This window comes from Lissotriton helveticus, chromosome 2_1, assembly GCF_964261635.1.
Source record: "Lissotriton helveticus chromosome 2_1, aLisHel1.1, whole genome shotgun sequence".
Taxonomy (NCBI): Eukaryota; Metazoa; Chordata; class Amphibia; order Caudata; family Salamandridae; genus Lissotriton; species Lissotriton helveticus.
In genome coordinates, this window is record NC_136059.1 from 437,792,892 (window position 1) to 437,819,011 (window position 26,120).

The following is a 26,120-nucleotide window of genomic DNA, read 5'->3' on the forward strand; positions in this document are numbered from 1 at the left end:
GCTGGGGTGTGAGTTGAGTTAGTGGGCCAGTGAGACTGTCGTGGTGAGCCTCAGCCAGGCCTACCAGTGCTAGGGGTTCGCCCTTCTCTGCACAAGTCCTCAGACCAATAGAATAGAAGTTGGTACAGAAACTGGAATATAAAACAAAGTGTTTATTAAACCTCATGAGGTGGAACCACATTCACACAACACCCTTCGGTAGTGAATGAAGTAGAACACTGAACAGAAGAAACATGGCCCTTTTATACCCACACAGGGGCTCAGAAGAAGGTGGTACAAGTACAGAAGAGAAGGTTTACATACATAAAAGGTCTTATAGAAATGCACAGTCAGCAATAGGGAAGAGCTAGCAGTTTGCTGACTCCGGTAAGAATAACCTGACAGTTACAGACTAGAACAGGTGTGTGAACAGTTACAGTGTCTTCTGGGCATGTGCAGAGTGGCAGAGCCTAAATATAGTCTGTCTATAAGCAGAGTACAAGAGTAAGCGACAGCAAGGAAGGACCGAGCACATGGTGAGCACATGGCAGACAAGATGGCTGCCGAAAACAAGATGGCTTCAGCTAAATGCTAACACCAATCGCTGCCAAATTACAACAGACAACCCTTTTAGCATTAGCTGAAGACATTCGTTCATTTGGGATAGTCTGAATTCATATCCTGTAGTTCAGTAATTTCCTTATTCAGCATGTGTTGGGCTTTTACTTCTGCAACATTCCGCTTAGCAGGTGTACAGGCAGTGATGCAGATGGAGCAAAGCATTGGACCACATTGTATACATACACAGCATGTAAATAGTATCACTAGTATTACACATAGGATGATCAATAGCTTCCAGCCCCAGGTAACAATCAATGTCCAAAACCAGCTAGCAAAAGTCCAGGTGTCAGTCTCTGGGTGAATTTCAGCAGCAATCTTATGCAGTTTAGAGATTTCGTCAAACAGTGAAGGCGAGTGATCCGAAATGTAGACGCAGCAGCTACTACCGATGATGCGGCATGCACCACCTCGATCAGCCAGAACCACATCTAAAACCATACGATTTTGGAGTGCTACAATCCTTGCAACTCTTCTGTAATGTTCCCAAGTGCCATAGCTGTCACAGCTTCTACAACACGAGTCAATCGTCTTATCTTGCTGCTGTTTAATGCAGCACCCACAAAGAAAAACAAGCCCAAATTGAAATCAACATATTGTTGCAAGGTGGTGTCAGTCTGGTCCACTTCATCAGTGCGTGTTGTTCTCTTATATCTGTTCTTAGAAATACCATTGTACAGTTTGAAATCCTTGTGATATGATGCAGGCGCCAGAAACACAGAGGGCAACAGAAAGGAAACATAGCATACTCCAGACCATCCAACAGGTAGTTGATAATATCCTTTGTTACCACAAACAAAGTAGGTATTATGTAAGGAAATGAAACTGCTGTTATTGGCACCTTCAATAGTCAGAACCACAGTACACTCACTTTTCGACACTGGAATTCTCCCAACACTGCCTATACACAAGTCTGCCTTAGCTCTAGTAACAGAAATCCCAAATTGTCCATTATTCTTAATAGTTCTCATATTTGGGAAAACATATGGCATAGAAATATTTTCAGGTCGATACTCCTCCCATTCCCATTTAGTCTCTTCAGCTCGAGGATAGCCTTCTTCAGCTGGATAACACACTTTATTGAGATGATAATTAATCTGTCCTACTGTCATCCTTGAGATGTTAGCCTTTTCAGAAGCAAACAAAAGCGCAAACCAGGCTTGGCAAGAACCATTGTGAGAGAAGGGAAGAGGAATAAAAGGTGTTCCTCCTTTCTTCTGGTGAGCAGGTATCATCCCACACACCCAACAGTAGTATTTGTGGCATTGTGCGTGTGATGTAACATCTGAATAAACGTGTTGTTCAGGTAGGATTGTCGATGCTTTTGCTCATGGTATGGAAGCGTAAAGTAATGATGCTCAGCTGGTACTGGAGTAGTGGCGATCAGAAGCAGTCGAGCAGGAGCCACTTTCTCAACAAACCAGCGCCAAGACGCCTTCGGGCATTCGCACGCTTTATAAGTTGATAAATCAAATCAAATCAAATCAAATCAATGCTACAACTACCATGGCAACAACAAATTCTACAGCACATATTGCCTTTTTATTACAGATCTTAGCAACAGTTGATCTCCCTGCAGACAGGATCAGTTTATCGTTGAATCAATCATTGGAGCTCTAAAGTCCTGGGCAGCGGTTGGTTTCTTCACCGAGGGTCAATACAGGTGTCACTATGTAGGACTGATCCCCACTCCTTGCCACATCAGCTCCGTTTCACAAACCCAGGACGGTAGCTCAACCAGTCTTTTTCAACAATGCAGACTCTTTCCGTGGTCTCAGTTGGTACCGGGATACTCCAGGGATCGTGTGGTCCGGGAAGACTTCCTCAGATTCGTCAGGTGAGATGGCGTGGCTTTTTTCTGTATCCAAAATCTCTCGATGGTCAGTCAACACAGCAGGTTCCACCAAGGTAGGCGACACTCGCTTGCAGTGAGTGCTGTGGACCTAGTTCTTTCTGTTCATCACTCAAACTGCTGTCCTTGTAGCGAGAAGCACCTATTCCGATCATCGCCACCTAGTCTCCAAGCTGTTCGACCTCTCGAAGACCTTGACCATCACGTGGTCGCCGGGCCGAAGTTCATGGGCCTCACCTGTGGACCTCTCAGGAAGAGCTTCTCGTACCTGTTGATGAATAGAAATCAAACTGTCAGTCAACTGTGCTAAGTAGTCACTCATGAGAACACATGGTACATCATGTATGGGGCGTGGCTTAGGAACTCCCCAAATGTTCATCAGTCTCCCAAATACCACCTCATAGGGTGTAAGCCCAGATCGTGAATGTGGCATGATCTAAGACAACAATGCCAAGGGCAATGCATCAGGCCATTTCAAAGACGTGGAAGCCAGTATTTTCGCTAATTTCAGTTTGAAAGTAGCGTTATACCTCTCCATCAATCCTGCTGGTGAAAGACTGCATGGAACTTCTGTTTGATCCCTAATCCTTTCAGAACATACATAACAACTTGCCCAATACAATGAGGTCCATTGTCACTCTACAAAAGTTTGCAAATGCCAAATCTAGGGAAGAATTCCTTTAAAAGCACCTTTGCTGTGGTGAGAGCCATATTATCCTTTGTAGGGTATGCCTCTATCCATTTACTGAAGGCACATAACACCACTAGAACATACTTCAAGTTACTGCAACGTTCAAGTTGGATATAATCCATTGCAAAATTCAAAAGGTGCGGTTGGTGTAGCAAGCCCGCCTGTAGGAGTCTGTGTCACTTTACCAGGATTGTACTGCCAACAGATCAAACAAGACTGTACTATCATTTTAGCGGTGCCGGCAATTCCTGGATTCTCCCAAACTTGCATAAGCAATTTCATTATTGCCAAAGCTCCAACATCTGCCGGCCCATGTGCCATCTGAACCATAGGCTGTAAATAGGCAATAGGCAGTTTCCACTTATCCATCTCTTTATTGCACCAAAAGCCCTCATCATCCAACATTCCCTCTTTAGACCATTGCTCTAGTTCTTCCACAGAAGCAGATCTCTGTATGTCTAGCACTTCATGTCTAGCATGGGGTACTAGCACCAACAATTTATGTGACAAAACTATCCCTTCACTCTGACGTATGGACACAGCTGCTGCTGCAACTGAATGGAAGCACCTAGGCAATGCACGAGAAACGGGATCAAGAACAGCTGAAAAATATGCACAGGGACGCTGCTTGTCACCTTGTGTCTGCACTAAGACTGACAATGCACACCCATCGTTCTCGCCTACATAAAGTGTAAAAGCCTTTGTGTAATCTGGAGTGCCTAACACTGGTGCAGAGCAAAGAGCTTGACGTAACTGATGAAATGCATTCTGACATTCAGTTGTCCATGGAAGGGGCATTGGAGTGTCTTTGGTCAAAAACGCCGACAAGGGTGTGAAAAACCTAATATCCATTGCCTACAAAAAGAAGTAAGACCAATGAATGCACGGACATCTTTCTGAGTAGAAGGCAGTGGTGTGTCTAAAATTGCTTGAATGTGATCTGGTGTAAGTGTACGCCCCTCCTTAGACAGAAGGTGACCTAAGTAGATAACCTTTGGTCTACAATATTGCAAATTCTTCGGTGACACTTTGTGGTGGTGTGAAGCAAGAAAGGAAAGGAAAGACAAAGTAAATTTTTCACACTGTTCAGGCGTATCGGTTGCCAACAAGATGTCATCGACATATTGTATGAGAGCCACTCCTTCAGGCAAAGTGAAAGAATCAAGTTGTCTTTTCCATGCTTGGCTGTAAATACTAGGGGGCAGATTTATGAGGCCCTTGCGCCACGTTTACGCCGCTGTTGCGTCACGCAAGGCGGCGTAAATGTGGCGCATCCCTACGAACGATTTACAACGTGACGCATCTAGGCAGATGCGTCATGTTGTAAAGCCCTGCGTCGCTTGTGGGCGTTCCGGCGCAGGGTGGGCGTTCCGGGGCAGGTGCGCCTCGCAAAAGTGGCTGAGTGAAATCTATAAGATTTCACTCAGTCACTTTCAGGCCAATGCTGCGTCAAAAGCCTGTGCCTGCTTGAAGCAGGTGTAGGTCTTGATGCAGCATTGGTCAGATAGGGCACCCCCGAGCCTTGCTGGAGCTGCGTCGCGCTTGCGACGCAACTCCAGCAATGCGCCGCCTTTACGGCACAGATGCGTCATGCATCTGTGCCGTTTTTGCCCCATGGTGCGCCGCATTGTAAATGCGGCGCACAATGCGTGGCGGAGCTGTGGCGCACTGTGGCGCACATTAACTGGCGCATCCCTGGGGATGCGCCAGTTAACATAAATCTGCCCCTCGGACTCTCAATATACTCTTGAGGAATTCTACAAAATCTGTACGATCGATTATTCAAAGTGAAGCCGATCAAATATCGGCTATCCGGATGAATGGGAATCGAAAAGAAAGCATTCTTCAGGTCAATCACAGTGAATGTAGTTGCGGTCGGAGGAACTAAGGTAAGAAGTGTTGTTATGTCAGAAACCACGGGGTATTGTGGTACTACAATCTTATTAACTTCTCGCAAATCATTGATGAATCTGTAAATCCTAGTGTCAGTGTCTTTTTTCAAAATGGGAAGAATAGGGCTGTTGCAAATATTGTAAGAAACTTCTTTCACAACTCCCACTTCAATTAAATCATGGACAATGGTTACAAGTGCTTCTTCGCCTTCTTGAGAAATTTTGTAATGAGGCAGGCGTGGCAATGAAGCGCCCTCCTTGATACTAATATGTACTGGTGGAATAACCATTTGTCTTACATCGGTGTCTGAAGTAGCCCACAAAGTACTAGGGAGTGATGCTAATGCAATGTCCTCTTTAACAAGACAAGGTCTCTCAATCACGGGGTAGTTGTCATTCAAAATAACACGTACACCTTCTGGAGAACATCGTATCTTAGCCCTGAAAAACTTGAGCATATCAAGACCCACAATATTGTCTGGAGTGTTTGGAGAAAGCAAAAATGGACATGGAGCAGTAAATGTGTCAACATGAAATGCAGGTGGTTGTGATGTGACACTGGGCGTAGGGAAGGTGTTGAATCGAAACCTATCAATGTAATGGTTAAGCCAGACAGGGAAGCCCTTGGAACCAATTGTTTGGATAAGGCGCTATGAGTAGCTCCTGTATCAACCAGAAACTGATCAGTAGAACCCAAAACATGTGCTATGACATAGGGACCCTTTTGATCTACTGGAACTTCAACTGATTCCTTACCCCATCCTAGGCAGTCCAATGCATAAACAGAATCTTTCAAATCAGACGGCAAATAGTCAGACATTTAATATTGATTCCGTCTATCGAAAGTGTTAAAACCATCCTGTTCACGCATATTAGTATCAAACCTAGCACGATCATTCGTGCTTCCTCTCGGTCCTGAATATCCTGAACGATTTCTCATTTGTCCCAGTCCACGTGGACACTGCCGAGCACGCAGTACCGGACAATTGGCAGCCCAAAGTCCAAATTTCTTACAGTACGCACACTTGTCAGAAGACAAAGTCAGACGAGCATAAGGAGGAAACGCCGGACCATAAGACACACGTCCACCCCTGTCACCACCTCTAGAAGGTGACCTTTAGCCTGAGCTAACATAACCTTCGTTTTTAACTCCTTAGTCTTCTTATCCTCATTACCCTGTGCTTCTAATTCATGCCGTTCATAATACTGAGCCATAGAAAAAAGAGAAACCGGAGAAGAGGTAGTCCATGAACTCTCACTGGCCTTAAGGTGACTAGCTATTCCTGGCAACAGGTTGGCGACATACTTATCAACAAATTGATGCCTGCCCGTGTCATCTGTCAATGATTGGCCACTAAAATCGTAGAATGCCTCCTCAAAACGTGTAAAAAAGTCAGAAACCGATTCATCTGTCTTTTGCTTACAGGATGCTAATACGGTCCAGTCTATCTTTTTAGGGGGAATATTTGTTTTTAACTTAACTAATATAGCTGCGGGACGATCTAAAATTAGCTGACATGGTTTCTGTGCGGGTTCCCTTTCTTGGTCCATTTGTTCTAAATCTTTCCATATTGCCTCAAAAGTTGTACGTTCTTCAACTTTACGAACAGTTCTCCACATATCAGGGGGTAATATCAATCCAAAAAACATATCAATATCAGGCAGAGTTAAAGAGAGGGGTGGTTATGCAGCTGTTGCGGCGCCTTTTGCCTGATGTCGTTTTGCTACAAGAGACACACGTGATAGGAAATACTTGTCACGCTCTTAATAGACGGGGTTATCATCTTGCTGCCCATTCTGGATTTACATCTAGTTCTAGAGGAGTGGGTATTTTGCTCAGGGTTTCCCTCCCCCTCGAGGTTGACGATGTGATCCTTGATGCCAGGGGTCGATATGTTGCACTTGTGGGGCGGAGGGAGGGAAAACCAATTTCGTTGGTGTCGGTGTATGTCCCTCCGGGCTTACAATCCACGACATTTACGGACCTGGGGCGGATGGTTCTGGGTCTCCCGGAGGGTGTTTTGATACTGGGTGGTGATTTTAACTCTGTCATTTCTGGCAGAATAGACCGCTATCCGCCCCGAGATCTTCCTGCTGCGCAATCCTGGTTGGGTGACTTCCTGGAAACATTGGGACTTATAGATTGTTGGAGACTAATGCATCCAGAGCAAACACAGTTTACGTTCCATTCGGGAGCTCATGGTAGTCTTTCTAGATTGGATTATATCCTGATACCGGCTGCCTTGTCCCCTTCGATTGGAGACATTAGACACTTGGCCCGGGGTATATCAGACCATTCCCCTATTTGGTTTCATTTTAATCTTGGCATCGGCGCCGAAGGGAGGGTGGCCCCGAAAAACCCCTGGTATCTTCTTAACCCTAAGACTCGCACTGAATTGATTAAATCATTTGATCTGTATTTTACTGAGAATGCTGGTTCTGTAACTTTGCCTGTTTCGTTATGGGAAGCTTTTAAGACTGTGATCAGGGGGCAGGCATTGTCTTTGGTGGGGTGTGCTAAGAAATGTAAGAATGAGGCAATTGTTCAGCTCGAGGCTGAAATCACAGACCTGGAGACTGCATTGGAACGAGAGGTGTCTCGAGAAGCATTACTTGTCCTCCGCCTTAAACAAATAGAATATAAAACTTTGGTTACTGATGGGGAAAAGATGATGATTAGGGAACTGCTGGGACGGCTATATGATGTGGGTGATAAAGCAGGAAAATTGATTGCCTGGCTGGACAGAAGGGAGAGAGCGAGTCGAGTGGTTCCGGTGATTAAGACATGTGGTGGTATGCGTGTAACGGACCCTGTTGAAATTGTTAAATGCTTTACTGACTATTTTCGGGAGGTCTATACCTCGGTGTCCGACAGGCCCGAGGAGGATTCGCAGTTGTTGCTTCGAGATATAGCACTTCCATGTTTGTCGGAATCGGATCGGGACTGTTTGGGTGCCACGCCCTCGGTGGATGAGGTGGCTCTCGCGCTGCGCTCCATTCGTTCCGGCAAAGCTCTGGGTCCTAAATGGCCTTCCTGTTGAACTGTATAAATTACGCCCTGATACTCTAGCTCCCTATCTCCGTGATATGTTTTTGGCTGCGCGAGACAGTGGCTCCCTCCCCAGAGATCAGCGTCTTGCTACCATTGTGGTGATCCATAAGGAGGGTAAACCACGAGATCGCTGCTCGTCTTATAGACCCATTTCGCTCTTAAATGCGGAGCCTAAGATCCTCGCCAAACTGCTTGCTAATCGTCTGATTACGGTTATTAGCGACCTGATTCATCCGGATCAATCGGGTTTTATCCCGCACCGTAAAACGGCACTAAATTTGCGACGTTTGCAAGGTGTTCTTGCAAGGGCTCCGACGCTGCGTGAACCGGCCATCTTGGCGTCCTTGGACACCACAATGGCCTTTGATACGATCGAATGGTCTTATCTCTGGGTGGTACTCGCCAAATTTGGATTCGGCGCTGGTTTTATTGGTTGGGTCAAACTCCTGTGTGGAACGCCACTGGCACAGGTGGTGGTTAATGGGCGTGTCTCCGTGCCTTTTACTCTTGGGAGGGGCACGCGGAAGGGTTGTCCGTTGTCCCCGCTCCTCTTTGCTTTGGCGTTGGAGCCACTCACCGCTTGGCTACGGTGGGAACCTTCGATGAAGGCTATACGCTGGACGCCGGAATTTGAAGATCGCATTTCCTTATACGCGGATGATATTTTATTGTACCTTACATCTCCCCAAAAATCGCTCAACGTATTGTTTGACGTACTTAACTCCTTCGGGAAGAACTGGGGCCTTATCATTAATTGGTCGAAATCCTACATTTATGTACTTGCGGGTGATGTCCCTCGTTTGCCGCGGGGCTGTCCCATCCAGTTGTCGCAGTCTGGCTTTAAGTACTTGGGTGTGTTTATCTCGTTGGATCCGGCGGTTTGCTACGAACGCAAATTACTCCCCCCACTCCAAAGGTTGCGCTCCGATGTAGCGCGTTGGTGTAAATTACCGTTATCTCCCCTAGGGCGTGCGGCCCTTTTTAAGATGATGTCCTTACCGCGGTTTCTATACGCACTTCAGAATAGTTTTGATGTCATCCCGTCGAAATATTTTTGGGAAGTAGAATCGTTGCAGAGGCAATTAATATGGGACGGACGTTCACGCATCGCTCTTCCAAAATTGACACTTCCCTGGTATGATGGCGGTATAGCGCTCCCGGATATTCGTAGGTATTATTGGGCCTCCCACCTTGCTGCCATCAACCACGGGATGTATGGCCCGGCGTTGAAACCAGCATTTGAAATGGATAAGTGGCTGCTCCCGGGTGGTGATTACTACAGGATGCTTTATTCGGGTCCCTAGCGTTCACAACTCTCGGGACCTACCGCTATAGCTGTGCGGGTATGGCATAGGGCAACGGCGGCTATGGGCTGGAGTGATAAACTAACTGGTGCAACTCCGCTCTATGCCTCTGCGAAGTTGGGTGGCCTATGGAAGACGAAGGGATTTGATAAATGGGACACGATCGATATTAGTAAAGTGCGTGATCTCTGGGTTAAAGGAGAGGTGAAGACCTTCTCGGATCTGCAAGTATAAGCTGAGTGACAGGGAAAAATTTCGTTATGTCCAGGTACGCCATGCTCTGAACTCTGTGTTGCCAGTGGGTAGTGATATTCCGGAATCCTCCCCCCTCAAAGATCGTATACTAGATGGGTATGTGCCAGACAGTACTATCTCATTGTTCTATAAGAAAATGATCAATGACCGATCGAGTCTGCTTGATCGCCTTCGTTAAGCTTGGTTTGCTGATGGTATTGAACTGGATGATGAGGACTGGAAATCCGCGATCTCCTCTCCCAGGGAGGTAGTGATTCCGGCCCGCCTCAGTCTGGTCCAAGTCAAGATCCTCCACAGAATCTATGTCACCGGTCCCCGTCTGATCCATGTGGGCTACTCCACGGATGGCATGTGTAGGCATGGGTGTGGTCTCCTTGGCACCTATCTCCATATCATATGGGAATGCCCTGAGGTGGTGCAATTTTGGAAACGTATACATGAGGTGATGGATGAAGTAACGGGTGTTGTGATGATGCCAGAAGCCCGACAATGTTTATTGAATGTGTGGGGTCCGAATGATTATGACGTGTCGCAGCTTCGGTGGGTGACTCTTGCCAATATGGTTGCAAAGAGGGATATTGCACAGTTGTGGGGGTCCCCCAGGCCGCCTACAGTGACTGCTTGGAAAGAGAGTCTGGACTGGTGCATGTTCAGAGAGAAGACGGTGTATATGGCAAGAGGCAGACCCAAAAAATGGGGGAAGATTTGGAACCAGTGGAACTCATACCGTGGAGATATCTGTACGCCCCCACTCACTGCGATTCCTAGTCCTTCCCAGTCGCCCTGACCCACATTCCTTCTAGCTGTGGTATATTGTGCTGTTCATATGCAATCCTGCCTTTGGCACCCTCCCCTCATCTGTATTCAAAAAATCTTTTCTCCTGTTGTCCTATATCTCCCGTCCTCCTTGAGCACAGACCTAATGGCTGTATTATTGCTGTATTGCCTTGATTGTATGTTTGATGTGTTGTTTCCTTTTGTTTTATATAATAAAAATTTACAAAAATATATATATATATCAGGCAGAGTCATGGTACAAGAGCTAATGGCACCCTCAACTTCCTCAGCGGCTGGATTTTTCCCCGGATGAGGCAATGCAGCTTTAAGAGCCATAACATCCGCTCTATTCCAAGGAGTGTAAACCCAATTATAAATAAAATAACCCTTTGCATCAGTGGAATCCTTATTATCATCTGTTCCCGTACCTCTAGCAGGAACATACAAATGTGCGGCTTGCCGCATTGGTTTTGCATGAACTATCATAGTCTTATCTGTTCCGGAAGCAGAAGTCTGTGTCACACTGGTCTGAGATGTTTGTGCAACTGCGTCAGCTGCCTTTTTCTCCTCTTGCAAACGAACTGCGTCATCATGCAATTTAACCAAACGTCTAATTGAGTCAGCCATCTGAGAGAAGACAAAAAGACCATCACGCATTTGCTTACAATCATTTGCTAAGTCATCGGGCTCCAATTCATCAGAATGTTTCCTAAACCGCTCAAGGACCTCTGTGGCGAATACCTCAGTAAAATATATTTGCTCCCTTTCCTGCCAGTATTTCATGTTATCTATAAGTTCAGAAGCAGGAGCAGTACTATGAACGGCTTTGCGAGCAAAGGCTCTAAGGTCAGCCGACCGTCCAGAGGTTAACATAGAACGAGTTTCTCGTGATTTCTCTTGCTGTGAAGCAGAGTCGTCATCTGACTCATGAAGAGCAGAAGGAAAAGTATATGGAAGCGGAGAATGGTCTAGCAAAAGGGAAACATATTGTGGTTTATTAAGGATAGGATAAAGGGGTCGCCGAACAGCGTTTTGGCCAGTTACCTGCAAATGACACTCCCTATCTTCTCTCTCTTTTATTTCTTTCATTTCTTTATTTTTCATTTCTAATGCTTTCGCATGAATACTTTGTCGTTTTTCATTGTCAATCAAGGCTTGCTCTCACTTCATTCGTTCACGCACTTCTTTCTCCCACATTCGTACACAGTCAAACATATCTTGCCTAGTCTTTCGCTTAAACATACATTGTTCCACATACTGACTGTAGACCCAAGCAACCTAGTATGCTTAGTTAAAAAAAAAAGATATGCCCTCCTACCTTGCCAAAAATCTGCATCCCCAGAATCACCATCCTTGTCAACAACCACTGCGCACTAAAGAAGAGAAGACCACAAAATAGGCTATTCACTAACAGAAAATGGTGGCATAATGAAATAGGGACTTTATTTACACTGACATTAGTAATAAAAAAAGGTGTAAAAGAATTACCATTTTAACAAAATGCTAAAATTCTAAATATATGTTTGTAACATCATTATTATTAATCTGTACTAAATGTTGCTAAATAAATAACACATTCATTTACTTTCAATTATTTAAGAGGTTAATTTTATTTAATGTTAAATGAAAATATTTGTTAACTTAATAAACATTTGTTATATTTTGTTCCTATTTTACATTGTTTGAAAATCATTTTTGAAAAGCATAATAATATTTCTGTATAAATGTAAATATACAATTTAGTTTAATGAAAAATATATGCTTAAACAAAATTTGTCTAATTTTGTATTTATATAATTTTTTCGCTATGCATGCTGCTTCATTTAAAATATATTTACAATATTTGTTAATGCTTTTAATGTTTAATCAATTAAATATTGTACGAAAAAGTCATGATTTTAAATGATTTAGATAATGTTTGACTATGTTTAAAAATTAATGCCTATCCAGGTTACACCTCACAAAATTACTAGCCAAAATCAAAAGTCTTTATTTGAGTAAAATTACTTATTAATATTATTCTAAGTAATTTACCTTGCTTCCTAAACTGATCGAACATGTTTAAAAACATCCTTATATAGCTAAAATCCCACACTTGCTCCAAAAACTATTTTTGGGTGGGGGTCAAACCCAATGTTATAATTCCACACCCACCTTCATTTTGGAAAATGTTTAATTTTTGGGGTTCTGGGTTACTATACTAACTCTAAAACTATATTGTTTGAGGAAATGTTTTAATTTTGGGATATTCAGATTTACTATTCTAACTCCAACCTGACACCCACAGAAGAAAAGGTTACATTTAGAGAACTTCAGATTTATTATTGTAGTTCCAACTCTACAGCCATTAGGGAAACTGTTTAATTTGGGTGGTTTATTATTTAATATTCTAACTTCAATCCCACACTTATTAATGTATCTGTTCCTTTTTAGGGACTTTATATTCTCTGACTCCACCCAAACACTTATTGTAAACTGTAAATCATAAATTACATCTGTATACCACTTACCACCAGTCACAAAGCCTTTAAACACATTGAACACTTTATGACAAGTAGCACGCTACTCTAAAACCCTGGGTTAAATGTAAAATAGCTATTAGATTAGTAATATGTGCTTCATTTTCATTTATAGGATTAGTTGTCATTAGCTTGTGCTCTTGCGATCACATCGATACTCTAGTGTTTTCAAAAGATACTGATTCATTGAGGTGAATTAGTAAAGAAGAGAAGTGAGATGTTATTGAGAGTGGTAGACATGTGCATCTGTTAGCTGTTTGAACTGGATAGGAGGAGGGACGGATATTTGGGAGTCCATAGGGGTGAGTCAGAGAGTGGATGGAGGACAGGCAGAGGTAGAAGATATCTATTTTTTAAATACATTAATAATAACAATATATATATATAAAACCATGGGTTTCAGGCCTGATATAGTTAGGAATTAGCATTTAAAAAACCTTTGAAATTCACTGAAAAAACTGTAGATTTTAGGGGTGTTATAGTTAGCTGAACATTTCAGTCATACAAAACCATTGAAATTCCTCCGATATAGTTAGTTGTACTAACTATATCTCGCGCGCCCGCAATCCACTGCTGATGATGTCACATATAACATCATTCATGACATGGTCAGTGACATCACTGATGAGATCTCAAATGACATCACTGATGACATCATCCAGTGATTGTGGTTTGCTTTGTTATTTAAATATGTATTATATATATAGCAATTTGCATTGAAGAATGAGTGGATATATAAATATAAATATCTGCATGGAGGATTTAGTAGCAGTGTGATTGACTGTTTACTTGACTAACTTAAAGTGTCTCTCTAAATATATTGGATAGTGACTAAACTGTGTGAAAATCTGTATCACTTTGTGAGTTGTTGTAAAAACTACTTCTCCAGTTGGTTACTAGCTATTTGAACGTCTAGATTAGTTATTGATTAGTTAACTGAGTATTTTTATGGGAGAGTGAATGTGTGCGTGGTTCGGTGGGAGGTGTATGACTGCCCAAAGATGTGTGAATAGTTGATTTACTAGGTATATGACGTTAAGACTACATGTTATAACAGTTGTTTGGGTGAGTGAATATCTTTACGGGTGTGGTGATGAGCAAATATCTCTCTTAATGGTACATGTCCAACAAAGTAGAAAAATAAAAGGCAATGTATGTGTCAGTTGTTGTTTATAAATAAGTATACGTAAGACTCAGTGTTTGTATGCGTGACTGTATAGATAACTGTATACTTGTAATAGTGATATAGCTAAGTAAATGTAAGTATGATCCATTGTTTGCATAAGTGAATAGGATGACTTTATAAGTGAATAGGATGTGTGCTAGTGTGTAATGTCGATATAGGTGTATAAGTATATTTGATAGTATTCTATTGATCATTGACTGCATGTATGAGTGAATCTGTAGGTAAGTGATTAGATGTGTGTATAGATCAAGGAATCACTGAGTGGATTGTTAGAAACTTGTATTGGTGTGTCAATGGATTTAAATATGGTACTCTGTATTTTACAGTCAATGACGAAAGGTTATACTAGTGTATGATGAGGTGTATCGTCATGTTGATGATGTCATCAGTGATGTCATTTGAGTTGTCATCAGTGATGTCACTGACCATGTCATAAATGATGTAATATGTGACATCATCAGCAGTGGATTGCGGGCGCGCGAGATATAGTTAGTACAACTAACTATATCAGAGGAATTTCAATGGTTTTGTATGACTGAAATGTCCAGCTAACTATAACACCCCTAAAATCTACAGTTTTTTCAGTGAATTTCTAAGGTTTTTTAAATGCTAATTCCTAACTATATCAGGCCTGAAACCTATGGTTTTTTCAGCGAGTTTCAAAGGTTTTTAAATGCTAATTGCAAACTATATCAGGCCTGAAACCTATGGTTTTTTCAGTGAATTTGCAAGGTTTTTTGAATGCTAATACTTAACTATATAAAGCCTGAAACATATGTTTTTTTCAGTGAATTTGCAAGGTTTTTTAAATGCTAATTCCTAACTATAACGTGGCTGAAACCTATGTTTTTTTCAGTGAATTTCAAAGCTTTTCTAAATGGTAATTCCTAACTATAACGTGGCTGAAACCTATGGTTTTTTCAGTGAATTTCAATGGTTTTGTAAATGATAATCTTTAAATGTATTAATTGTTATATTTTTTATACTGATTTACTACATTATTTTAAATTATTTATTTTTAGATATTTTATTTTTTAAATTACATTACATATTTTTAATATAAATTGAAAAAAAATGTTTTTACACCTCTCTGCAACGCAGCCCCCTGACGCGTTTGCAGAGGGGGAAATAATTCCCCTTGCATTTTGGGGGTCCCAGGGAGCCAACTAGCCCACCATGAACCTCCAGTATTCCCAAGGGGGCTGCATTGCAGAGAGGTGTAATGAGGCCACACCCTTTTTTACACCTCTCTGCAGCGCAGCCCCGGGCGCGTTTGCAGAGGGAGAAATAATTCCCCTTGCATACTAGGGGTCCCTGGGGGTGAACTAGCCCACCAGGAACCTCCAGTATGCGCCAGGGGGATGCATTGCAGAGCGGTGTAATGAGGCTATGCCCCTTTTTACACCTCTCTGCAACGCAGCCCCCTGGCGCGTTTGCAGAGGGGGAACTAATTCCCCTTGCATACTGGGGATCCCTGGGGGCCAACTAGCCCACCAGGAGCCTCCAGTATGCGCCAGGGGGCTTGTTGCTTTGCCCCGAGGGACAGCGGTCACCGAGGCAGTGTGGGGGAGATTGGGCCCCCCCCCACACTTCTTTATCACTATGCCCCCGCAATTTGGTCCCCCCGGGGGAGTAATTTGAAAAAAAACAGACCGGGTTTTTAAAAAACGTTTTTTGGGCCTTGGGGGTCCTTGTGGGACCACCTGGGCAGGCCTAGGGGGTCAGGGTGTTTCTACCCTGCCACCTTTATGTGTTCTACACGTTTGTTTTTCCGATTTCTTGTGCCTCGGTCTACCGAGCACAAGATGGCTGCCAACACTTCCTGGTTTGAAGTGTTGAAAGCCAATGAGCATGCAGCTCGTGCTGATTGGCTGCCACTGTCTGTCAACACTCCAAAACAGAAATTGTTGGCAGCCATCTTGTGCCTCGGTAGACTGAGGCACAAGAAAGCAGAAAAACAAATGTGTAGCACTCAAAAAAGGGGCAGGGTAGAAGCACCCTCACCCCCTAGACCTGCTCAGGGGGTCCCACAAGGACCCCAAGGCCCCAAAAAAACATTTTGTTTTAAAAAAAATTGCGGTGTACGCATACCGTAGACGTACCGTACGCATACAGTACGCGCACCCCGCCTTGGGAGTCCATGTGGGACCGCCTGAGCAGGCCTAGGGCGTCAGGGTGCTTCTACCCTGCCCCCTTTTTGAGTTCACACGTTTGTTTTTCTGATTTCTTGTCTTTTTAAATCATTAGAAAAGTATCATGAGGCAGGCCGTATACCTCGTACTGAGCTTTGAGACGCCCAATCCTATGTTGTTAAAAGAATGGGCAGAATCGAATTTAGAAGCGTCAATGCGTCTAGCCTGCCTATTAATTAAGTATGCACGAATTGACAGAGAAACAGATCTAAAAGAGATTAAAAGGCTGAAAGAGGAAATTGATGCTATAACAGATACAAACAACAAGGACACGGAAGAAAAAATTGATTAAAGAAATGCACGGAATAGATATAGATTTAGCCTCATATGAATCTAGACTGTTTGACCTTTTTATTGCTCTAGCCCTTAAAGTCATTCTATCATCATGGAAAGATAATTCTAAAATATCTTTCTCCATGTGGTGGAATTTTCTTTGTGATGAACATAGAATTTCTACTGTCTCCTCTTCCTCCATTTCTCAAAAAATAAAATCTGATCTTCTCTGGCTCCCCTTTGTCTCCTATCTTTCCTCTACTACTCTAGCTCACTGAGTTTTCTCCGAATTTTCCTTTTCTTTTCTCTCTTCTTTCTCTTATCTTCTTTCTTTTCTTTCTTTCCTTTCTTTCCCTCTTTCTTTCTCTCCTTTTCTCTTATCCATCCTCTTCTCCTGCATACCCCTTTTTTGCTATTTCCTGATATGTTTGATTTCATAATGTTCTGCCTGATTATATTTCCCTATTCTTGTTCATATATTGCAATTGTTTGGTATGCACTTTGTTTTATCTGCAAAATCTTTCAAAAAAAATTTCTTAAACACAAAAAAAAAAGAAATGCACGGAAGAAGGTCAAAGCTAGAAGACACAATTAAGAAAAGGAAAGTGTGGAAATTCAGCAGGGACAAAAATGATTACGACATGGGTCAACTTTTCACATTCGCAAGAAAATATGATCAGGTAAAAAGAAAAAAATTGAACAAAACAACCAGCGTGACACAAGGGAGGAATGATAATATTAATCTGGCCTCCACATCCACAGCGCCACAGCGCCACCGGAGAGTTAAAGTTCTGAGGGAAATTTAATATCCAGCGATGAAGATTCAGACAGAGGGAGTACAGGACAAGCCTCCGAATCACTGGGCCCTTTATCATACGCGGAGGAATTGGCATATATTCGAGAGCAGAGAATCCAATCCCAACAGAAAAAAGATGCTCAAACACTGAAAGGAACAGAAAACGCCGCCAACGCAGGAAAAGCAACAAGAGGGCGCGGAAACTGGCAGCAAAAGAGACGCAATTGGAACAAGTGAAAATTAATATCAACACTGACCGGACAATCGTTAATCTAACCAACATTGAGCTCAATGAGGCGGAAAAGCAATTATTAGCCCTGGGCCTTAGCTATTGTCCCGAAAGTAACTTTGACTTTGTTAAAACCAGAGTAGATGTCTACAAATTCATCAGAAAGTTGAAATTAACCAAGTACTTTGCAATCAAAAAACCCGAAACAAAAGAACAATGGAAGACACCACAATCATCTCAGGATAGGGTGGGCCTTGCAGTAAAAGAAATCCCCTTGTTAAGAACATTGCGCAATTTAAGAACTGATAAGACAAATGAAATTACCCTGAATACGCAAGAACTCTTGCAAGAGGAAAATATCTCGGGAGACAGAGGAGTAAAGACTATATTCAAAGCCCCGTCAACATTCGTCCCGATAATGCCGAGAGACGCAGTAGATGTCTTTCATGATAGGGTGGTGGATGAATTAAAATTGCTCTACAAAAAAACGTGCACTAGTAAATCTAAAACTGAAAACAAAGACAAACAATATTTTCAACTCATGGCCAAATTAAAGAACAATGACTCAGTAGTGATCAATCGGGCAGACAAAGGGGGCAATATTGTCCTGTGGGATAAAAAAATTTATAGAGAAGAAGCAAGTAGGCACCTCAATGAAGCGGAATGTTATGAAATTTCCAATGGAGCAGCGGATAATAAAGCTAATGAGCTTTTTAGAAAAGATCTTAATAAATGGACACGAGAAGGTTTAATCACTAAGGATGAAACTAAATTCTTATTGAACAATCATCCGAAGCTGCCCATGTTTTACCTCATCCCAAATGTCCACAAGGGAATCAATCCGCTACAAGGAAGACCTATCATTTCCGCACAGAACAGTACTTTTGAGAACACGTCCAAGTATGTGGACTTCTTTTTACAGGAATTTGTAAGGACATTACCCTCCTTCATACAAGACTCTAGAGATTTTCTAGCTAAATTGAACAAAGTTAAGTGGGAAGAGGAGTGTTTGTTAATAACTCTGGACATCAAATCCCTTTACACCTGTATCAAACACACTGATGGCCTGACAGCAGTAGAATATTATTTGAATCATCGCAATATTGAATATTATGGTCACAATAAAATGCTGTTAAGTATGATACACTGGTGCCTCCATAATAACAGGTTCCTATATGATGGCACGATTTACAGGCAAACTAAGGAGTGGCTATGGGGGCATGCTTCTCCCCCAGTTACGCATGTTTACATGTCCTCAGGGGGAACATAAAGCCCTGTATGACCGTTATGTTGTACGTCTGTGGAGATTTATAGACGACATATTTATTATCTGGAAAGGTACGGAGGCAAAGGCAATTGAATTCATGGAAATTATTAATAACAACTCATGTAATTTGGAATTCACACACCACATAAACGCAACCACCATCAGTTTCCTTGACATCCAGGTCAATATCAGGGCAGGCCAAATAGAAACAAGTATGTTCCAGAAACCTACAGCAGGGAATACCCTGCTTCATGCGAGTAGTTTTCACCCCAGCCACACCATAGCCAGCCTACCATATGGCGAATTTCTCAGGGTAAAGAGAACATGCAGTACAAAACTTGCATGTGAGGAAGCCCTTATTTCAACCAAACATAGATTGTTAGAAAGGGGCTATAAGGAGAGAAATCTGACAGCTACCCTGCGAAAAGTTGCTCTAATTAAAAGAGAAACCCTTTTACAATCTATGGGTAGACAAGAATATTCAAGGAACTGTCCCTACTACCAACACAAATGAAGAGAAAGATAGTTCCAATAAAACGTGTAGATTCATATCAACCTATAGCAGGCAATCTAAGATCATCAGAAAGATCGTGAATAAAGAATGGCCTATTGTGATGACTGATGGCATCCTAAAAGACATGTACGTTAACAAGCCCAACTTTACCTTTCGTAAGGCCCATTCTATGAAATCTGACTCGGTGAAAACCAGTCCGTAGATTTTTAATAAAGATAACTGGCTTTCCTCCCGAAATGGCTTTTTTAAATGCTTTTCCTGCCGAGCCTGTAAATTTGGCTTTAATAAACATACACCAACGCATTCTCAGATCGACCCATTAAGATCAAAGGGCATTATACTTGTTAAACTGAGTATGCGGTGTACATTTTAACTTGTGAATGTGGATTAAGATATGTAGGGAGCACCAAGCTTCCGGTACAGGCAAGAATTTTACAGCACCTAAGAGCCACGGTAAATTCAGACCCGACATACCCTGTTGCAAGGCACGTACAAGCTGAACATGGAGGTAACCTCAATGTTCTCAGCTATTTTGTAATAGATCATGTCCCTAGTAGTAAAAGGGGTGGAGACAGGGAAAAACAACTTTGTCGGTTAGAAACCAGTTACATAGTGGAACTAGAAACCAAGAGTCCAGGAGGCCTTAACATTTGCGAAGACCTACACCACTTCCTAGGATAATTTTGAGACACTGTTGATATCTTATAACCACATAGGAGGATTTGTACATGCAGATTTATCATGACCAAAAATATAACGTACAACATTCGAGTTGTAATATTTGGAAATGTATAGAAAACCTGTGATAGGTATAGTAATAGGCTTTAAATCCATTAATTTATTGCTTATACGATGAACCTACTAGATAGGATACCATGTAGCCAATTAAAGGTATCAAACCACATATTTGAATCTGAAATAATACATAGAAAAAGATATTACAAACTTCAAAAGGTCACTAATGCTAACTTGGCTATGAGATTCACCGATAGATATAGGAAAAGATGAGGTGTTTAAAGGTAAACTTTAAAGCAAGATATGGGCAGAAACGTAAATGCGAAAATGGCATGATTGAAAATGATAATCCATCTGTTCTGTCAATGAACTGAGATGCATATTGTATTTGTACAGTTATAATTTTTTACCATGAGACAATGGGTCGTCTGCCTTCTTTCCCTCGACTCCCCCTCTGATGTTAAAAATTACATTGTCGAAGCACTCATACAAATTTTTTTATAATACTCCCAGCTGGGAAATGCTAACATTGAACTTCGACTAGAAATGTTTTTAATGTTTGCACTTAACACTAATGTAGGTGGATATCATGGACACATGAGTAGTCAAACGATTTAGCATCGAAAATACAGCAATGGAAAACAGTTTAAGTACAGATAATTCTACACATTTGGTAGAATAGGGGAAAAGTAGACAACGCATTTCTACCGCTATAATGATGTTCAAACATAAGAATGGTTTGTTCTGTCTGTTTAGAAATTTATACACAAATTAACAATGTTTATATGTGTTCTTAGAAAATGACCGGGTAGCATCATAATATATTGGATCTGTTTTCTGTTTTATCGTTGCTATATCAACAAAAGCTTTTAGTATGTTGTTTTTATCTACTGTGGAACCATGACCAATCACGAAGGTTTATGTTTGTTTAAAAAAGAGGAGGGTCTTAACACACAGAACACCAGCGAACAAGGCGTCAGAGAACGCCGAAACGTGTTTGGTTTTGTGCCACAGCAATGCACAGAATATTTGATTAATAAAAAATACCAGCGGCTGCTGCACAAAGCAAGAGTCCGTCTCTCTCATTTCTGGCGAGCGCTGCGAGAATTGTAGCGAGGAGAGTGGAACCTGGATATATATATATATATATATATATATATATATATATATATTACCTACTGGCGGTCGCCAGTAGGTATATATAGTTAGGATTTTTTCCCTATGGGATTTTTGAAAATTCTATGTCTAATAACTTTGGCGTTTGTGGACGGAATTGGCTGAAATTTTCAGCAAAATGGAACATTTTGTTTCTGAGCAGCCACTGGAAATTTGGGGGGAGTTGGTCCAGGGGGGGCCGAGAAAAAAGGGGGGTCCCAAAACGTGTTTTTAACATTGAGTTTTCCATAGGGCGGTTAGCCTCATTTTTAGCCCGAACGGCTGAATGGATTTGCACGAAACTTGGCAAATTTGTAGGGACTGGTAGCCCGATGTGCCTTTTGTAGGTCTCAATATATGTGCTCCAGTGGATTTTGAGAAATTAACGTTCAAAAAAAGATATATATCTAGAGCCGCGCCTGGAGCGCTCCCACGTACGCGTACAGGGGAGCGCTCCAGGCGCGCCACGCGATCTGCGCACGGCAAGCTGATTGGTTCTCGGGTGTCTATAAACATTCGAAACAGTCCGCAGCGGCCGCCATCTTGTGTCTCGGTAGGATTGAGACACAAGAGGTGGCAAAAATCAAAGGGGGAAATGAGCAAGAGGGGGCAGGGTACACACCCCCTGACCCCCTAGGTTACATGTGGGGGCCATAAAAGGCTCCCGCGGGTGAAAAAAAAAATAAAAAAAAATTCGATTTTCGCGGGGGTGAGCGCCCGGTACGCGCACCGGGGAGCGTACGGGGGAGCGTACCATGGAGATTAAAAATGACAGACTTTAAAAAAAATAAAGCTTCTTTTTAAAAATTGGAGGTAGTTCTGAAAAGAACTTTTTTTTTCATTTTGTTGTTTTATATATATTTTTTTTTTGTTTTTTTTGTTTTATATTTTTTTAGACTTTTTAAAACAATTTTATATTTTTTTTGTATTTTTTTCAAGGGAAAAACAAAAACAAGGATTCCAAAACTGCTCAACAGGAGCAAAAAAAATTGAAAATTTAGGGACTGGAAGAGCAGCGGTGTTGCTGTTTCTTTAGGGCAATCAGTTCAACACTCTGCTCCCCATAGCAGAGCAGTTCGTCACACTCTGCGCACAAAAATTTGATGCCCGCAAACACCGGCTGAATGTTAGGGATCATTCTTCCACGGGGTGGTCCCGAAGGTGTTGCTCCACCAGTGGAGGTGCTGCCGCCATCTGTTGGTACATTCCGTGCCAGCTCTCTGACACTCTCCCTGGCAAAGTTGTTAGGGTGTCTTCTTTTGACATGCCGGATCAAATTGGCATTGCCAAAACTATATTTTTTCAGAGGATTGCCTCTGGATAAACTACTCCCACATATTTTGCATGTTACTTTGGGAGCGTTCACTTTTTTCTGTCCTTCTGGGATGTCGTAAAATTTCCAAATGAAATGGGTTTTTTTCTTTTGCTGAGGAGGGTCCTCATCCAAAAATCCCTCTGAATCACTGCTGGATGACTCTCTTGCAGCCATTGCTGGAGATCAGAAAAGTAGGAGATAGAGTAGACACAACAGCTCTTGCTCTCTCCAAGTACAAAGCAATAGTGAGAGAAATGGGTGGGTTTCACACAATTTGGAAAAAAAAAAGTTCTGAACCAATGAAAAGTGTTATTTTAAAGTCACATGGTTTGACGCGCTTACGCTACGCGCCCGGGGCGCGTCCCGGGCGTGTATCGTAAGCGCATCGGGGCGCTTACGTTGCGCGATCGTATGCGCTTCCGGGTGCGCTTACGCGGTGCGTCATAAGACGCATCTCGCGGCTACGCGATACGTGTCTTATGACGCAAGGCGTGGCGGCTACGCGATACGTCACGATGTTGTTTTCGTTCTCGACAATAGCGCTTCCGGGACGCGCATTAGTATGCGCCTCGGGGCGCGCCGCCAGATTGCGCTTACCCGTGCGTTCACCTGTCCGCGCCCCGGGAGCGCACTAAAAATAATATTAAAAAAAAATAAAAAAATTATAAAATATAAAATTAGATTTAAAATGTATTATTTTTATAAAGATTTGCTATTAAAAAACCTATGAAATTCACTGAAAAAACCATAGGTTATAGACCATATATAGTTAGGAATTAGCATTTACAAAACCTTGAAAATTCACTGAAAAAACCATAGGTTATAGACCATATATAGTTAGGAATTAGCATTTAAAAAACCTTATTTTACTCACACAAAACCATTGAAATTCCATATATAGTTAGTTGCAGTAACTATATATCGCGCACCCGCAATCCACTGCTGATCATGTCACATATTACATCATTCATGACATGGTCAGTGACATCACTGATGACATCACTGATGACATCTCAAATGACATCACTGATGACATCACTGATGACATCTCAAATGACATCAGTGATGACATCATGACACACCAATACCAGTTACTACATACGCACTCACTGATTCCTACGTCTACACACACATTCACTCATTCACCCATACAATCACTCATAAATACAGTCACTCATTATTACAACACTATCATATGCACTCATACACCTAGTCAGTCCTGTGAAGAATCAATCACACTTCGATTTCCTCATCTATACAGTTAAACACAGAACACCATACTTTTCACACATAAACTAACACATACTTACTCTCTTATACAATCACTGATACAAGTACACATTGATATGCACAGTCACACACCTCCCAGCCAGCCACACACACACTCAGTCTTCCATACATCCACTCATTCTTCAATATGTAAAACATATTTAAACTTTACAAAAACACACAGACACTAGATGATGTCATCAGTGATGTCACTGACCATGTCATGAATGATGTAATATGTGACATGATCAGCAGTGGATTGCGGGTGCGCGATATATAGTTACTGCAACTAACTATATATGGAATTTCAATGGTTTTGTGTGAGTAAAATAAGGTTTTTTAAATGCTAATTCCTAACTATATATGGTCTATAACCTATGGTTTTTTCAGTGAATTTTCAAGGTTTTGTAAATGCTAATTCCTAACTATATATGGTCTATAACCTATGGTTTTTTCAGTGAATATATATATATATATATATATATATATTACCTACTGGCGGTCGCCAGTAGGTATATATAGTTAGGATTTTTTCTCTATGGGATTTTTGAAAATTCTATGTCTAATAACTTTGGCGTTTGTGGACGGAATTGGCTGAAATTTTCAGGAAAATGGAACATTTTGTTTCTGAGCAGCCACTAAAAATTTGGGGGGGTTCGTCAAGGGGGGGCCGAGAAAAAAGGGGGGTCCCAAAACATCCGAACGGCTGAATGGATTTGCACGAAACTTGGCAAAATTGTAGGGACTGGTAGCCCGATGTGCCTTTTGTAGGTCTCAATATATGTGCTCCAGTGGATTTTGAGAAATTAACGTTCAAAAAAAGATATATATCTGTAACAGCGGACCGGGCAGCGCTCCAGTTCGCGTACTTTTCGCGTTACGGAGCTTTGTGAAGCGAAGCTGATTGGTTCTCCGGCGTCTGTCAACATTCTAAACAGTCCGTAGCGGCCGCCATCTTGTCTCTCGGTAGGATCGAGAGACAAGAGGAGGCCAAAGCGAAGGGGCAAATGACCATAAGGGGGCATAGTAGATCCTCCCTGACCCCCTAGGTTTGATGTGGAGGTTTTAAAAGGGCCCCGCGGGGCAAAAAAAAATAAAAATAATAATAATCGAACGGCTGAATGGATTTGCACGAAACTTGGGAAAATTGTAGGTACTGGTAGCCCGATGTGCCTTTGCTAGGTCTCAATATATGTGCTCCAGTGGATTTTGAGAAATTAACGTTCAAAAAAAGATATATATCTGTAACAGCGCTCCGCTTCGCGTACTTTTTGCGTTACGGAGCTTTGCGAAGCTGATTGGTTCTTCGGCGTCTGTAAACATTCCAAACAGTCCGTAGCGGCCGCCATCTTGTCTCTCGGTAGGATCGAGAGAGAAGAGGAGGCCAAAGCGAAGGGGCAAATGACCATAAGGGGGCATAGTAGATCCTCCCTGACCCCCTAGGTTTGATGTGGAGGCTTTAAAAGGGCCTCGCACGGCAAAAAAAAACAAAAACGTTTTTTTAGTTCTTTTGCGTGGAGTGCGCCCGGTTCGCGAACCGGGAAGCGTTCTGGGGAGCGTACTTTCTTGAAAATTAGTGAAAAAAGTTAGAGTAAAATAATAATTGTGAGTGATCAGATGTAGGGTAGCTCTGAGAAGAGCTTTTGGGTTTATGGTACATTTAGGTACTTATAAGTAGGTACCAATGCACAGTCTTAAATTCAGAATGAAAATTCTGTTGCCCTCATCTGAGAAGTGAACTCCATCTCCTCTGTAGATATCTTGCATGTAGTAACGCAAGTTATTGTTGTACAAGGAGCCCATTCCATGGTCTCTCATGTAAGCTGAAACAGATTTCTTTACATGCTTCCTCGACTTCTCAATTTGTGGACAAAATTGGTTCGACCACCTCCATTTCTGTCTTTGGCATATATTTGAATATACCAAGGCAGTCTGAGGAAAAAGTGCCATCAATTGCTCAAAGGTGCCCTTTAAAAGCATTTCCAGACCTACCCCAGTCAAAGTGCCCAAGTCATTACCTCCACAGTGCACAATTAACAGGTCAGGTTTTGGCAAATGCATAAAGGTTTTCACCAATGGTATCAATTGGTGACATTTTAATCCTCTGTGGCCAAACCACTTAATTTCCACATCTTGTAAATTGAGGTTAGGTAAATTCCTGTTTTCAGCGTACCTCTGAGCCCAATAGATGTAACTATGTCCAACAATCCAGATAGAAAACATGGCGAGAGAAGGTTCTCCTGCAGTCAG